Source organism: Chiloscyllium punctatum, chromosome 8, assembly GCF_047496795.1.
Source record: "Chiloscyllium punctatum isolate Juve2018m chromosome 8, sChiPun1.3, whole genome shotgun sequence".
Lineage (NCBI taxonomy): Eukaryota > Metazoa > Chordata > Chondrichthyes > Orectolobiformes > Hemiscylliidae > Chiloscyllium > Chiloscyllium punctatum.
The window spans coordinates 98879278-98897557 of NC_092746.1; positions in this window are offsets into that span (position 1 = coordinate 98879278).

Consider the following 18280-nt stretch of genomic DNA (forward strand, 5'->3'; position numbering starts at 1 on the left):
CTTCCAACTGTACAATTTACTGTATCCGGTGCTCATGAAGTGGTCTTCTCTACATCGGGGAGACTAAACATAAACGTAGGGCCCACAGGGGCCAAATGGACATCCCATTTTAATTCCCCCTCCCACTTCCTTTCCAACATTACCATCCTTGGCCTCCTCCATTGCCATATTGAACCAAACCACAAGTTGGAGGAACAATATCTCATCTTCTACCCGGGCAGCCTACAGCCCGCAGGACTCAACCTTGAGTTCTCCAATTTCAAATAACCTCCCTCACCATTGCCGGACTCCCTTCCCAGCCCCTCCCCCTCTCTTCCACTCCTCCCTGTCACCAACTGGATTCATTCCTACCATTGACCAAACAGGTTGTACCCTCTACCTGTCTTCACCTATCCCCACTTCACCACCCTGCTCCTGCCACCTCCCCCTTTATCTGGAGCTCCCCCTACACCCAGCCCCAGTCCTGAAGAAGGGTTACACCCAAAACATTGACTTCTCCACCTCCTGCTGCTGCCTGTCTACTTTGGATTCCAGAATCTGCAGTTTTTTTTGTCTCGAGACAATGAATTGGACAGCTCTCTTCAACTTTCTCTGTAAAAGCCCTTCACATTTTAACTGTCCCACTTTGCCTGATACAAGTAGGAGCTCAAAATAAAACTGAGGCACAGAACTACAGACCCATAAGCTTCTTTAAAAGTACTGACGTGATACAACATGGCCTGTGGAGCAACGCATTTTCTTCCAAATGATCGCTGAGTCAGGTCTATTCTAACACGAGCAGCTTCACTTAATCCTGTTCCTTGGATGCTGCCTGACCTGCTGTGCTTTTCCAGCATTACTCTAATCTGCACTTACTCAGGGCTGAGCATAAGGTAGAGGAGGAAAAGGAAGTCATTCAATGTTAATGACCCAGCCTCAGCAGTCCTCTGTGGGTAAAGATTTCACTACCTTCTGAAAGAAGAAATTCCTCCTCAAAGAGCCATAGAGTCATAGAGATGTATAGCATTGAAACAGACCCTTCGGTCCAACCAGATATTCTAACCTAATTGAGTCCCATTTGCCAGCACTCAGTTCATATCCCTCCAAACCCATCCTATTCATATACCCATCCAGATGCCTTTTAAATGCTGTAATTGTACCAGCCTCCAAAACTTTCGCTGGCAGGTCATTCCATACATGCACCACCCTCTGCCTGAAAAAGTTGCCTCTTAAGTCCCTTTTATATCTTTCCCCTCTCACCTTAAACCTATTCCCTTATGTTCTCCACCACCCCAGTGAAAATACTTTGTCTACTTATCCTATCCATGCCCCTCATGATTTATAAACCTCTCTAAGGTCACCCCTCAGCCTTCGATGCTCCAGGGACAACAGCTCTAGCCTACTCAACCTCTCCCTATAGCTCAAATCCTCCAACCCCAGCAATATCTTTGTAAATCTTTTCTGAACCCTTTCAAGTTTCCAAAAAATCCTTCCGATATGAAGGAGACCAGAATTGCATGCAATAGTCCAACAGTGGCCCAACCAATGTCCTGTACTGCTGCAATATGACCTCCCAACCCCTGTACTCAATACTTTGACCAATAAAGGAAAGCATATCAAACGCCTTCTTCACTATCCTATCTACATGTGACTCCACTTTCAAGGAGCTATGAACCTGTACTCCAAGATCTCTTTGTTCAGCAACACTCCCTAGGACCATACCATTAAGTGTATAAGTCCTGCTAAGATTTGCTTTCCCAAGATGCAGCACCTCGCATTTACCTAAATTAAATTCCATCTGCCACTCCTCAGCCCATTGGCCGATCTGACCAACATCCCGTTATAATCCGAGGTAACCTTCTTCACTGTCCACTACACCTCCAATTTTGGTGTCATCTGCAAACTTATGAACTATACGTCCTATGTTCATATCTAAATCATTTATATGAATGATGAAAAGCAGCAGATCCAGATCCTTGAGGTCACAGGCCTGCAGTCCAAAGAGCAACCCTCCACCACCACTCTCTCTCTTCTACCTTCGAGCCAGTTCTGTATCCAAATGGCTAGGCTTCCTTGTATTCCATGAGACCTAACCTTGCTAACTAATCTCCCATGAGGAACCTTGTCGAACATCCTACTGAAGTCTTAACCCCATTTACCAAAGTTATGACCCATTTTTGACCTCCTGATTTCCCTATTAAGTATACTCCGACTGCGTTTATGCTCTTCTAAGGATTCACCTGATCTCTCCTGTCTATACCAGTCATATGGTCCCTTCTTTATCTTAACCAAAATCTCAATTTCTCCTGTCATCCAGCATTCCCTACACCTACCAGCCTTTCCTTTCACACTAACAGGAATATACCGTCTCTGGACTCTCGTTATCACATTTCTGAAGGCTTCCCATTTTTCAGTCGTCCCTCTACCTGCAAACATCTGCTCCCGATCAGCTTGTGAAAGAGCTTGCCGAATACTATCAAAATTATCCTTCCTCCAATTTAGAGCTTCAACTTTTAGATCTGGGCTATCCTTTTCCATGACTATTTTAAAGCTAATAGAATTATGGTCGTTGGCCCCAAAATGCTCCTCCATTGATACCTCAGACACCTGCACTGCCTCATTTCCCAAGAGTAATTCAAGTTTTGCATCTTGGCTAAAGTGAGGACTGCAGATGCTGGAGATTAGAATCGAGAGTGTAGTGCTGGAAAAGCACTACAGATCAGGCAGCATCCGAGGAGCAGGAAAATTGACATTTCAGGCAAAAGTCCTTCATCAGGAATGAGACTAGGAGCCTTGGGGGTGAAGAGACAAATGGGAGGGGGGGAAGGTAGCTGAGAGTACAATAGGTGAATGGAAGTGGGGGTAAAGGTGATAGGTCGGAGAGGAGGGTGGAGTGGATGGGTGGGAAGGAAGATGGACAGCTGAGACAGGTCATGAGGATGGTGCTGAGCTGGAAGGTTGGAACTGAGGTAAGATGGGGGAGGGAAAATGAGGAAACTGGTGAAAACCACATTGATACCATGGGTTTGGAGGGTCCCAAGGTGGCAGATGAGGCATCGGGTGGCAAGTGAGTGGCGGTGGAAGAGGCCCAGAACCTGCATGCCCTCAGCAGAGTGGGAGGGGGAGTTGAAATGTTCAGCCACGGAGCAGTTGGATTGGTTGGTGCGGGTGACCTTGAGATGTTCTCTGAAATGTTCTGACAGTAGGTGTCCTGACTCCCCAATGTAGAGGACGCCACATCGGGAGCAATGGATACAATAAATGACATGTGTGGAATTCTGGTAAAACTTTGATGGAAGTGGAAGGCTCCTTTGGGGCCTTGGACAGTAGTGAGGGGGGAGGTATGAGCACAGGTTTTGAAATTCCTGCAGTGGCAGGGGATGGTGCTGGGAGGGGAGGACATGGGGGCATGGACCTGACGAGGTAGTCACGGAAGGAATGGTGTTGACAGAAGGGGTGGAGGGAAATCTATCTCTGGTGGAGGGGTCCATTTGTAGGTGAGGGAAATGGCAGAGGATGGTTCGATATATACGGAGGTTGGTAGGATGGAAGGTGAGGACCAGGAGGGTACTGTCCTTGTTGAATTTGGAGGGATGGGCTTTGAAGGCAGAGGTGCTGGAAGTGGATGAAATGGGCTCGAGGGCATCATCAACAACTTGGGAGGAGAAATTTCAGTCTTTAAAGAAGGAGGCCATCTTGTGTGTTCTGTGGTGGAACTGGTCCTACTGGGAGCAGATGTGGCAGAGGTGAAGGAATTAGGAAGAAGGGAAAGCATTTTTGCAGGAGGTAGGGTGGGGGGAGGTGTAATCCACATTGCTGTGGGTAGATTTGCATCTTCTCTCGTAGGTACATCCACATACTGAATCAGAAAATATTCTTGTGCACACTTAACAAATTCCTCTCCACCTAAACCCTTAACACTATGGCAGTCCCAGTCTATGTCCATTTCTGTTTTTCAGCAGTAGCAGCAGCTCGAAGGGCGGGAGCTTGGACCAGGGGCCTGCCGGGAGCAGTGAGTCACTGATTTGAGCTTTTATATTTGTCATCAGAGAGCAGAGGTTTCTGGGAAAGGAGGGACATTTTCTATTTCCATCCAGCGATATAAGTGAATGTTTTCTAAACCCAAGACCCTACCTTTGTAGGGCCACCTACCCTACCACCTCCTGTAACCTTAAACACCAGGGACACATCAGGTAAGCTTCTCTTTTTTACATTGCAATAAGGGGACTAGCAGTGATGGCAGTGCAGGGCAAGCAATGTTCCTCCTGCATGATGGTTGAGGTGACGGATGCCATTAGTGCCCCTTCCATGTACATCTGCAGGAAGTGCACTCAACTCTCACTCCTCCAAGATGGTGTTAGGGAACTGGAGCGGGAGCTGGATGAACTTCGGATCATTCGGGAGGCAGAGGCTGTGATAGATAAGAGTTACAGGGAAGCAGTTACTCCTAGGCACGAAAAAAGCTGGGTGACTGTTCGAAGGGGGAAAATACAGTGAAGGGATTCCCTGTGGTCATTACCCTGAGAAACATGTATACCATTATGGATACTATTGGGGGGTCGACTTACCAGGGGTATGCAGTGGGGTCCAGGTCTCTGGCACAGACCCTGTCCCTGTTGCACAGAAGGGAAGGAGGAAAAGGAGGAGAGTGTTAGTCATTGAGGACTCAATACTTAGAGGTTCAGATAGAAGATTTGTTGGGAACAAACAAGATTCTAGGTTGGTGTGTTGCCTCCCAGGTGCCAGGGTCTGTGATGTCTCTGATTGTATCTTTGGGGTCCTGAAGAGAGAGGGTGACCAGCCCCAAGTTGTGGCCCACATAGGTACCAACGACATAGGTAAAAAGAGGGATAGGGATATAAAGCAGGATTTCAGGGAGCTAGGGTGGAAGCTGAGAGCTAGAACGAACAGAGTTGTCATCTCTGGTTTGTTACCCGTGCCACGTGAAAGCAAGGCAAGGAATAGGGAGAGATATCAGCTGAATACGTGGCTGCAGCGATGGTGCAAGAGGGATGGTTTCAGGTACTTGGATAATTGGAGCTCATTCTGGGGAATGTGGGACTTGTACAAACAGTACGGTCTTCACTTGAACCAGAGGGGTACTAATATCCTGGGTGGAAAATATGCTGGTACTATTTGGGTGAGTTTAAACTAGCTCAGCAGGGGGATGGGAACCTGAGGTGTAGTTCCAGCACACAGGAGGAAGAGGGGAGGGAGGACAGGGACAGGATTCCACGGTCACAGGAATGTGCTGGCAGACAGCAAGCTGGTTTGAAGTGTCTAGATTAGAGTAATGCTGGAAAAGCTCAGCAGGTCAGGCAGCATCCAAGGAGGAGGAAAATCGATGTTTCAGGTAAAAGCCCTTCATCAGGATAAAGGGCTTTTACCTGAAACGTCGATTTTCCTGCTCCTCAGATGCTGCCTGACCTGCTGCGCTTTTCCAGCATCTCTCTAATCTAGACTCTGGTTTCCAGCATCTGCAGTCCTTGTTTTTACCTAGTTTGAAGTGTGTCTACTTCAACACCAGAAGTATCCGAAATATGGTAGGTGAGCTTGCAGCATGGATAGGTACCTGGGACTTCGATGTTGTGGCCATTTCGAAGACATGGATAGAGCAGGGTGAGGAATGGATGGTGCAGGTTCCAGGGTTTAGATCTTTCATTAACAACAGGCAAGGTGGTAAAAGAGGGGGAGGTGTGGCCTTGTTAGTCAAGGATAGTATAACGGTGGCTAAAAGAACTTTTGCCAAGGACTCGTCTACTGAGATTGTATGGGATGAGGTTAGAAACAGGAGAGGAGAGGTCACACTGCTGGGAGATTTTTATAGGTCTCTGCAGAGTTCTAGGGATGTGAAGGAGAGGATTTGCAAAATGATTCTGGGTAGGAGTGAAAAGAACAGGGTGGTCATTATGGGGGACTTTAGCTTCCCCAACATTGACTAGAAATGCTATAACTCTAGAATGTCAGATGGATCAGTTTTTGTTCAATGTGTACAGGAGGATTTCCTGACATAGGATGTCAAAGGGCCGACAAGAGGGGAGGCCACACTCGATCTGATGCTTGGTAATGAACCAGGCCAGGTGTTTGATTTAGTTGTAGGTGAGCACTTTGGAGAGAGTGACCATAATTCAGTTATGTTTAGTTTAGCGATGGAAAGGGATAGGTACATGCCACAGGTCAAGAGTTATCAATGGGGCAAGGGCAATTATAATGTGATTAGGCAAGAATTAGGGATGCATAGAATGGGATAGCAAAATGCAGGGGATGTGGACAATGGAAATGTGGAGCTGGTTTAAGGAACAGATATTGCATGCCCTTGATAAGTATGTCCCTGTCAGGCAGGGAGGAAGTGATAAGGTAAGGGAACCGTGGTTTACTACAGAAATTGCATCTCTTGTTAAGTGGAAGAAGGAGACTTATGTGTTGATGAGACAAGATGCTTCAGATGAGGCAATGGAGAGTTACAGATTAGCTAGGAAGGACTTAAAGAGAGAGTTAAGAAGAGCAAAGAGAGGACATGAGCAGTCATTAGCAGCTGGAATAAAGGATTACCTTAAAGTTTTTAATAGTTATGTGAGGAATAGAATGATGACTAGGGTAGGAACAGAGCCAGTCAAAGACTGAAGTGAGAAGTTGACTGTGGACCCTGTGGGGATTGGAGAGGTATTAAGCAAATATTTCTCATCAGTTTTCACTCAGGAAAAGGAGATTATTGTAGAGTCATTAAAGGAGATTAATGACTTAGAAGCAGTCATAGGTGGATGGGTTAGTAAATTTGTAGATGACGCTAAAGTCAGTGGAGTAGTGGACAGTGTGGAAGATGTTGCAGGTTGCAGAGGGACTTGGATAAACTGCAGAATTGGGCTGAGAAGTGGCAAATGGAGTTCAATGCAGCCGAATGTGAGGTGATTCACTTTGGGAAGAATAACAGGAAGGTAGAACACTGGATCAATGGAAAAATTCTTGGTAGTGTGGATGTGCAGAGGGCTCTTGGAGTCCATGTGCATAGATCCCTGGAAGTTGCTACCCAGGTGGATAGTGCTATTAAGAAGGCATACAGTGTGTTCGGTTTTATTGGCAGAGGGGGTTGAGTTCCAGAGCCGCAATGTCATGCTGCAACTATACAAAACGCTAGTGCGGCCATACTTGGAATACTGTGTACAGTTCTGGTCGCCCTATTACAGGAAGGATGCGGAAGCATTAGAAAAGGTGCAGAAGAGATTTACCAGGATGTTGCCTGGTCTGGAGGGAAGGTCTTATGAGGAAAGGCTGAAAGACTTGGGTCTGTTCTCATTGGAAAGAAGAAGGCTAAGAGGGGATTTGATAGAGACATACAAGATGATCAGAGGATTAGATAGGGTAGACAGTGTAAGTCTTTTTCCTAGGATGATGATGTCAGCATGTACGAGGGGGCATAACTACAAATTGAGGGGTGATAGATTTAAGACAGATGTCAGAGGCAGGTATTTTACTTAGAGAGTGGTAAGGGCGTGGAATGCCCTAGCTGTCAATGTAGTTAACTCAGCCACATTAGGGAGATTTAAACAATCCTTAGATAAGCACATGGATGATGATGGGATACTGTAGGGAAATGAGCTTAGAATAGTTCACAGGTCGGTGCAACATTGAGGGCCGAAGGGCCTGTTCTGTGCTGTATTGTTCTATGTTCTATGTTCTATATGCTTACTCCTAGAGGGGAGTAATATCTGGATTACTCCCGGTGCAATGAGCTAGTGAGGGTGGGAAGAGGAGGATAGAGCAGATGAATGCATTGCTGAGGAGCTGGTGTATGGGAGAAGTGTTCATATTTTTGAATCATTGGAATCTCTTCTGGGGTAGGAGTGACCTGCATAAGAAGAATGGATTGCACCTGAATTGGAAGGGGATTTGATAGAGACATTCAAGATGATCAGAGGATTAGATAGGGTAGACTGTGTAAGTCTTTTTCCTAGGATGATGAGGGGGCATAACTACAAATTGAGGGGTGATAGATTTAAGACAGATGTCAGAGGCAGGTTTTTTACTTAGAGAGTGGTAAGGGTGTGGAATGCCCTATCTGTCAATGTAGTTAACTCAGCCACATTAGGGAGATTTAAACAATCCTTAGTGTGGCTGCACTAGAGTTTTGTATAGTAGGGGCAAGTTAAAATCCCCTACCATAACCACCCTATTATTCTTACAGATAATTGAAATCTCCCTAGGAAATTTGTTTCTCAATTTCCCTCTGACTATTAGGAGGTCTATAATACAATCCCAATAAGGTGACCATCACTTTCACATTTCTCAGTTTCACCCAAATAAGTTCCCTGGATGTATTTGTGGGAGTATCCTCACTAAGTACAGCTATAATGTTATCCCTTATCAAAAACACCACTCCACCTCCTCTCTTGCCCCCCCTTTCTATCCTTCCTATAACATTTGCATCCTGGAACATTAAGCTATCAGTCCTGCCCATCCCTGAGCCACATTTCTGTTGTTGCTATGTTATCCCAGTCCCATGTTCCTAACCATGCCCTGAGTTCATCTGTCTTCCCTGTTAGGCCTCTTGCATTGAAGAAAATACCATTTAATTTATCAGTCCTATCTTGTTCTCTGCTTTGTTCCTTTTCGCCCTGACTGTTAGATTCATTCTCTTTCCCAATGGTACCAGTCTCAGAGTGATCCCTTTCCTCTCTATTTCCCTGGGTCTCACCCCGCTCCTTACTAGTTTAAATCCTCCCGAACAAATCTCCCTGCCAGTATATTAGTCCCCTTCCAATTCAGATGCAATCCATTCTTCTTCTGCAGGTCACTCCTACCCCAGAAGAGATTCCAATGATCCAAAAAATGAACACTTCTCCCATACACCAGCTCCTCAGCCATGCATTCATCTGCTCTGTCCTCCTATTCCTACCCTCACTCGCTCATTGCACCGGGAGTAATCCAGATATTACTCCCCTCTAGGACCTCCTGTTTAAATTTTTGCCTAACTTTCTATATTATCCATTCAGAATTTCATTCTTTTTCCTTCCTATGTCATTGATTCCAATGTGTACAATGACCTCCTGCTGGTGCCTCTCCCCCATGAGAACATTCTGCACCCTTTCTGAGACATCCTTGATCCTGGCACCAGGGAGGCCACACACCATTCTGATTTTTCACTGCTGGCCACAGAAACGCCTGTCTGTGCCTCTGACTAGAGTGTTCCCCTATCACAATTGATCGCTTGGAACCCAACATACCCCTCATTGCATTAGAGCCTGTCTCGATACCAGAAACTTAGTTGGTCATGTTACGTTCCCCTGAGAGCTCATCACCCCCTACATTCATCTCTCTCTTCATTGTGCAACACTTTATTCTTAGATAATGCCCACTGTTCCTAGATTCTCCCAAAAGGGGAAAACAATCTCTCTGCATTGAATCTGTTAAGATCCCAAAGAATCTTGCTTCAATAAAAGTTTCTCTCATTCTTCCAAATTCCAGTGAATACAGGTCCATCCTATTCAAACCTAATGTCCTTTACCTGCTGTCTTCACCTAGTCTGGTCTACATATGACTCCAGACACAAAGCAATGTGGTCGGCTCTTAACAGCCCTCTGGGCAATTAAGGATGGGTAATAAATGCTGGTTTAACCAGTGAAATCCATATCCTGTGAATGAATATGAGAAAGCTCTCTGAATAAGACAGTTCCTCTGTATACTCTGTAGCAGCCTAATGAACCTTTTCTGAACTGCGTCCAATGTCAGTATATATTTACTCAGATAAGGGGATCAAAACTGTTCATAAATGTTGCAGCTGTAGCCTCAATAGTGCCTGATACAGTTTTAGCAAAACCTCCTTACTTTTATACTCCATTCTCTTTGAAACAAAAGCCAACATTCCATTTGTCTTCCCTATGACCCATTGATTTTTGCTTCTGCCTTTTTTGTGGTTCATGCACAAGGACTCCCAAATCCCTTTGTGCTGTCGCTTTCAGTAGCCTTTCTCCATTTAAGTAATATTCAGCTCCTCTGTTCTTCCTGTCAAAGTGTGAAAAGGTTGCTTCTCATGACCCCTATAAATGTATTCCCTCGCACCTTAAACCTATGCCCTCTAGTTTTGGACTCCCTTACCCTGGGAAAAATGCCTTGGTATTCACCTATTCCTGCTTCTCATGGTTCTATAATCCTCTACAGAGTCACCCACAATCTCTGATGCTTGAGGGAAAATAGCCCCAGCCTATTCAGCCTCATACCAAATCCTCCAACCCCAGCAAAATCCTTGTAAACCTTTTCTGCACCCTTTCAAGTTTAAAAAAAATCTTTCCTACAGCAGGGAGAGCAGAATTGAATGCACTACTCTAAAAGTGTCCAGGGCCCCGCCATTAACAGTGTAAGTCCTAAACTCTCCATATGATATCTGGCCTACAGTGGATCATGTCTTAAGATAGATGAACATGTGCAAGAAGAGTCTTCAAATGACAAGGAACAATTGGGTGCTGAAGTAGAAAATATGACCAGTGGTTAGGAATCAAAGATGCAAAGGATGATTTACTTGCTCGAGGTGAACCTCTCAGGTTCTTGCTTTCACAGTCTGCATTAACAGTTCTGGTAACCTCAGTCACCACTTCCTTAAACGTGTAGTACTGAAACCATTAGGCAACCTTTACATCAATGATTTACTGATTTGTAATCTACACTGCAGTTCAAAGTAGCAGAAATGGTTTGGGTGCAGTCCCAAGCACTAACAGCTACTTGAAATCATTAATCATCCAACTGTTGATATAAAATGCTTCCTCACTTGAACAGGAGCTCTCCTCATTATCAGCAGTGGCTCAGTTAAGTCACTTGCCTCTGAATCAGGACCTTATGTGTTCAAATCCTGCTACAGACTTTGCAGTGCTGGAATCAGAGCTGAGATTTCAGTGCAGCACTGAATGGTTGCTATCCGTGGTATAATGGAATTCATATAAAATATGATGACGTACTTATCACATGAATCTGAAACCAGTAAGAGAAAAGATACTAGTCTAGAAAGAGCATGTGAAGAGAGAAATCTTAAATAATATGTAGAGGGCTTTATTTGATAACCTATTGTGTACAGATATAAATAAAGGAGTAGTTACAATACATAAGGAGTTAGAGTCTAACTTAGAGATAAGGAGCAAGTAGCCTCAGTGACAATGCTTGTGCAGACATCTTCAGCCCAAGATATTTCAAGCCACTATCTCAAAAAGTAGGTAGCAGCGTTGGCTTAAAGCACAAGATAACATGCTGTCTCTCGAATAAGACTTTAAACTGTTGGCCTCTCAGAAGTGAATAAAAGATTTTGCGTACAAATTTGAGGAAGAACATAGGATTTATCCTCAATGTCTGCCCTAACCTGACAAAAACAGATTATCTGGCCGTTATCCAATTTATTGGAGATGACTTTTGTGTTTTGTACTGAAGTACAATGACTACACTTATAAGAGCCTTTCATTGGCTGCAATGTGCCACCCTTTTGGAAAATGCTTTATAAAACCTGTCTTTTTTCCTTTCTGTCTGTTTCATAAAAAAATCCCACTTGTACCTCTTGCTAGTGGCTTCTATATAAAATGTGCATTATATTAGGAACATTGAAATTCTTATGGCTTGCGACCTTTGGGAGCTGAAGTCCTTGTGGGGTGGTTACAGACTTGAATTCTTCAGCTGCTTAGGGAACATCGCCGGGACACCCACACCAATCAACACTACCCCATGACCAAACATTTCAACTCCCCCTCCCACTCTGCCGATGACGTGCAGGTCCTGGGCCTCCTCCATCACCACTCCCTCACCACCCAATGCCTGGAGGAAGAATGCCTCATTCCGCCTCAGAACATGTCAACCCCAGGGCATCAACGTGGACTTCACCAGTTTCCTCATTTCCCCACCCCTCAGCTTACCCCAGTTCCAACCTTGCAGCGCAACACCATCCTCATGACCTGTCCTACCTGCCAATCTTGCTTCCCACCCTCCTCTCTGACCTATCACCTTTATTCCTACCTCCATCCACCTATTGCACTCTTAGCTACCTTCTTGCCAGCCCCACCCCCCTCCCACTTACCTCTCCACCCCGGAGGCTCCCAGCTGAAGGGCTCCTGCCCGAAACATTGATTTTCCTGCTCCTCGGATGCTGCCTGACCTGCTGTGCTTTTCCAGCACCAATCTAATCTTGAGCCCCTTCTTCAGCTGCTGCCAAGGCAGTATAGCCTTCATCTATACATGTTAATATATCACTCCAATACAATAACCATTTGCAGTAACTTTATTTGTGGCCCATTATCAAATGCCTTTTAGAATCTAAATTCTTCTACTGGTTGCTCTTTATACAGGCTGCTTGAAGCATCCTCATAGAATTTCACTGAATCTGTTAAACAGAATTTCTCTTCCACAAAACCATATTGTCTCTCCTCATTTTTTTCTCTGTTTTTTTTTCTCAGTGCCCTTCTATTATAAACTTAAAGGTGTATTCTAGTATTCTCCCCAATAACAGATGTTGGCCTATTATTTTCTGATGTCCATACCTTTTTTGAATAGTGGTGTTATATTTGCTAGGACCTTTCAAGAATATAGACACTCTTGAAAAATTAGAATCAATACATGTGTAGGTTAGGTTCATTAGTCAGGGTCTGGGAATGGGTCTGGGTGGGATACTCTTTGGAGGGTTGGTGTGGACTTGTTGGGCCAAATGGCCTGTTTTCATACTGTAGGGATTCTATAAACTGGTCAAGGTTGAATGGGACTTTAAGTGTACATCTGTTGCCCATCTCTTTGATCTGGAGTTAGCAAAGAAGTACCCTGACAGATTTTTTAACATGCAATATTTTCTTGTGTTTCAGATTCACTATGTGTTGCATGGTGAGACATTCAACCCTATTCTTCACATCCCCCAATCCTGTCCTATTGGGGGAACAGTACTGTTGAACAAGACAACTCTCCTTTGTTACATCTTTTTGTCAGTAAGAGTTCCGCTTCTGACATTGCAACCTGTCTTTTTCCTTTGACGTGGCTTCATCAGTTTCATTTTAAATGTTGTGGCCTAAACTTCCTAAGCTTGTGAACTTAACTTTTAATTCAATCACACCCTTATAACTTGCTGTAGCTCTAAAGGAATGCAAGGAAATCACTTGTGTGAGATACCAGTGGTAGGCCAAACAAGCAACTAATGAACTCAGTCTGAAAAATGGGACTTAATTGAGAACGTGACTAAAATTGAGCAGGAGTAAATTGTATATTACACATTTCTTTCAGTCTCTTCAACCACTCAATCACTTTACCACAGAATTCAGGCCACACTTTTTTTAAACTTAGTGGTTTATGAGTTCATAACTTTGATTTAATGACACATGGAAAACCAGTGGCAAGTTGATAATCTCCCAAGGCCCCCGAAGGAGGATCCAGTATAAACCTCCATCGATGCAGGTAACATCCTTCTAGTCATACAGGAAACATTATGGGCATACATAATCCTTGTTTACAGAGAGCTATTTTCTCCAGAATCCAGCATAGATTTGGCTTTACAGTAAACTCCCAGAGTCACAAGAAGAAATGTCAAACAATATATCTGGTTTAAGATTATGTGTTTTAATCAGTTGTGCAGGACCAACATCAATATAATGATTTCACTCCTAGAAAATCAAGTCCTGACTTTTGGCAAATGGCAGACCACCTTCTATTAGCTTGCTCTAGTGAGAACATAAATATTTGCAGCTAAAAATCTTTAATTGTATGCATCACATTCACAGTTTGATCTGCAGAAACAGTAATATTGATTTTAGCATTCTTTTAAACAAGTCTCAGACTTGCGTATTCTCTGTTGTTGAAGGAAAATGATGTAATAACCCCTAGCAAGAATTTAAAAGCTTACTCACTTTTCATGTTTAGTGAACAATCTGAGTGTTGATGAAAGATAAGCCCAATCTTTTATTTTTCTCAATCGGGGTTCAGTAATTGTTCAATTATTCAACCAGTAACCAACGAACAGGTCATTGTCAACTAGAATTGCTATGTTCAATTATCTAAACATCAGAATAATTGCCCATTTGACTTCAAAACTCCCAATTCCCAGAACATCAGCTCAGTGATCAGCCATCTCACATGGGTCATTGGCTATTATGTGTGCATGGTCATAAATGGGAACATTAATCTTTTCACATCATTTACAACAGGCAATGATGGAAACATTGACAGCACAAGTGATACTTTAGAGAATAAGGAGCAGCATCTAAAATGTTATAAAATGTTTGAAAATCATTTGCCAAATTGATTATTATTTTTGTGATTTTATTTAGAGCAAGGATTTTAAGTGACCAGATTCTCATATTTTGTAAGTGCCTTATTATAGATATGACACTGTACATTATTTTACTACCATCGCTATAAACATTGATGTTTGCACACTATTAATGGGAGTTTATTGCTGCTAGTAAAATATATTATTTTTACTTTGACGAGATATGAAAAAGGCCATTGCAAAAAATACCTCTGAACATATCATTTCATGGAACTGAAAATCAATCCAAAGATTGCTTTAAAAAGGTGACACTTGCTGCCTGCTTTCTTGATGTGTCATGATGTTATGTTTTCTGTCATCTTCCACCTGATTTTCCATGGTAATTGAGCAGTCAGTGAACAGCAGGGATCCATTACACCTGAACCTTCCAAACTTAACAAGAGCACAGATTTAACTTCAAGTGTTTGATGTAAGTGTCTATCTATTTTGGAGTAGGTACATGAAATTTAGCAGAGAATGCCAACAATAATGTCGACGTTCCTTATTTCAACAATTGCTGTCTTGCTTATGCTGTGTTAATCATAGAAGGTGAACAAATTGAGTTTCAAACCAAATGTCAGTGAAAAGGGAAATGTTGGTATTGTCCAGTACAAATTGTATTACAGTGCCATTTTGTATTTTGCTGGCCGATCGAATTTTCTCTTCTCTTTGTCTTTTTTTTTAAAAGGACAACCCTTACATTCCATTATGAACAAAGCACAATTTGTTATCCATTAGAAATTTCCCTTTGCTTTGCTATTTGGAAGAATAAGATATGAAATATGCTGAGAACCTTGTTAGAATATACTCTTAGACTTTCTTTCTATTTGTGGCACAAAGCTCCACGATCCAGTGGAATGGTAGCGGTTGGAGGCAGTCTGCTTGAGAGTGCTGTCAACATGCATTGCCCTCACCTATTCATGTCTTTTCAATATAATTGATACTAAATTGCTAAGGAACAATGACCAGAGTTGAGGCAAGCAGGCATACCCTGTAACACCATGATGCCACGAGAGGAAGGTCTTCTCAGTTCCATAAAGTTTTGGTAGATCATGAATCACTGTTTTACATCATGTAATATTGGCTTCAGTTTAGTTAGAAGGTTTAATGGTGTCAAAAAAGAAAAATGTTGAATTTAGCATTTGGATTGAGAATGAGAATCGGGTTGGAAACAATTATACTAAACTAAATATAATTACATGGGGATGAGGTTAGAGTTAGTGGAAGGAGAGTGGGAAAAAAACTTTATCAAAAATGGTAATTTTGCAACATTGGCAAATGTCTGAAAAAAGTTCAAGATTATATATTCCAGTAAGGAAGAAGGATTCTATGATGGGGACAAACCAGTTATGGTTCACCAGGGAAGGTAAAGACAATGACAAATTGAAAGAGAGAAAATTTACAATGTGGCAAAGATTATTGACAAACCAGAGGTTTGAGAAAGTTTTAAAAGCCAACAAAACATGAACAAAAAAATGACAAGACAAGAAAATAAACAATGAGGGCAAACTAGTAAGTAATGTAAAAACAGACAATAAGAGCTTCTTTAACTTTCGGCCCGTTGGAGAATGTGTCTGAGGGAATAATAGTGTTGAGCCAGGAAATTGGAAGAAAGGTTGAAGAAATATTTTCATCACTACTTCCAGCAGAAGACACTAATGGTATTCCAAAAGAATTCTAAATAATCAAGAGTTTAAAGGGGATAGAGAAGAAAACACAGTAACTCTAATTGGAGAAAGAGTGCAAAGGAAATTAATGGGTGAAAGATGAATATATTGCATGTGAGAAGAGGGTCAGTTGATGTCCAGTTTGTGATACAGCATGATGTCAACAATATCAGTTCAATTCCCACACTAGCTAAGGTTGTCATGAAGGATTCTCCTTTGTAACCTCTCCCCTCACCTGAAATGTGGTGATCCACAAATAGAACCATCATCAGATCTCTCTCTCATGAGAGAGCAGCCCCATAATCTGGTAGAGTTATGGCAACTTTACCTTTCTGGGGACCAGCTGCCTGGATGGCTAGTTTGCAATGCAGAGCAGCAACAACAATGGCGGTTCACTTCAAGACTGGCTGAGGTTACAATGAAGGACTCTCCTCCTCAGAGGTGTGGTAACCCTCAGGTTAAACCATCAATAATTGTCTCTCTCTTTCGAATAAGAGAACAGTTCTGTGGTCCAGTGATAGCAATTCAGTTGATTCTGGGCATGGAGGGCTTTTCTTATGTAGAGATGATGAGTAAGTTAGGCTTACACTCAAAGAGTCATTGAGTCATAGAGATGTACAATGCAGAAACAGAGTCTTCAGTCCAACTTGTCCATGCAGACCAGCTATCCCAACCCAATCTAGTCCCACTTGCCAGCACTCAGCCCATATCCCTCCAAACCCTTCCTATTCATATCCCCATCCAGATTGCTTTTAAATGTTGCAATTGTACTCATCTCCACCACTTCCTCTGGCTGCCTATTCCATCTGCATGAAAAAGTTGCCCTTTAGGTCTCTTTTATATCTTTTCCCTCTCACCCTAAACCTATGCCCTCTAGTTCGGGACTCCCCCATCCCAGGAAAGAGACTTTGTCTATTTACCCTATCCATGTCCCTCATGATTTTACAAACCTCCATAATGTCAACCCTCAGTCTCTGATGCTCCAGTGAAAACAGCGCCGGCCTATTCAACCTCTTTCTCTAGCTCAAATCCTTCAACCCTGGCAACATCCCTGTAAATCTTTTCTGAACCCTTTCAAGTTTCACAGCATCTTTCTGAGAGGAAGAATTGTATGCAATATTGCAAAAATGGCCTAACTAATGTCCTGTACAGCCACAACATGACCTCTGAACTCCTATACTCAATACTCTGACCAATAAAGGAAAGGATACCAAATGCCTTCTTCACTACCCTATCTATGTGCAACTCCACTTTCAAACAGCTATGAACCTACACTCCAAGGTGTCTTTGTTCAGCAACACTCCCTAGGACTTCCCATTAAATGTATAAGTCCTGCGAAGATTTGCTTTCCCAAAATGCAGCACCTCGCATTTATCTAAATTAAACTCCATCTGCCACTTCTCAGCCCATTGGCCCATCGGATCAAAATCCTGTTATAATCTGAGTTCACCTTCTGTACTGTTCAATTTTGATGTTATCTGCAAACTTACTAACTTTATTTCGTATGCTCACATTCAAATCATTTATATAAATGACAAAACGTAGTTGACCCAGTGCCAATCCTTGTAGCACTTCAGACCTCCAGTCTGAAAAACACCCCTCCATCTTCTACCTTTGAGCCAGTTCTGTATCTAAATGGCTTGTTCTCCCTGTATTCCATGAGTTCTAACCTTGATCACCAGTCTCCCATGGGGAACCTTGTCGAACACCTTACTGAAGTCCATACAAATCACGTCCACCACTCTGCCCTCATCAATCCTCTTTGTTACTTCTTCAAAAGACTGAATCAAGTTTGTGAGACATGATTTAACATGCACAAAGCCATGTTGACCATCCCTAATCAGTTCTTGCCTTTGCAAATACATCTTCATCCTGTCCCTCAGGATTCCCTCCAACAACTTGCCCACCACTGACGTCAGGCTCACTGGTCTATAGTTCCCTGGTTTTTCCTTACCACCCTTCTTAAACAGTGGCACCACATTAACCAACCTCCAGTCCTCCAGCACCTCACCTGTGACTATCGATGATACAAATATCTCAGCAAGATGGCCAGCAATCACTTTGCTAGCTTCCCACAGAGTTCTAGGATACACCTGATCAGGTGCTGGGGACTTATCCACTTTTATGTGTCACTGGAGTTTAGAAGATTGAAAGAAAATCTTACTGAAACTTATAAGATTCTTTGGGGATTTCAAAGGGTAGATGTAGAGAGGCTATTTTCCCTTGTGGAAGAGTCAAGGGCCAAAGGGTATAATCTTGAGGTGAGGCATCACCCCATCAAGATAGAGATGAGGAGATTTTCTTTTCTCTCAGATGGTGGTGAATCTGTGGAATTATTTACTGCAGAGGGCTGTAAAGGCTGTGTCGTGAAGAACAATCA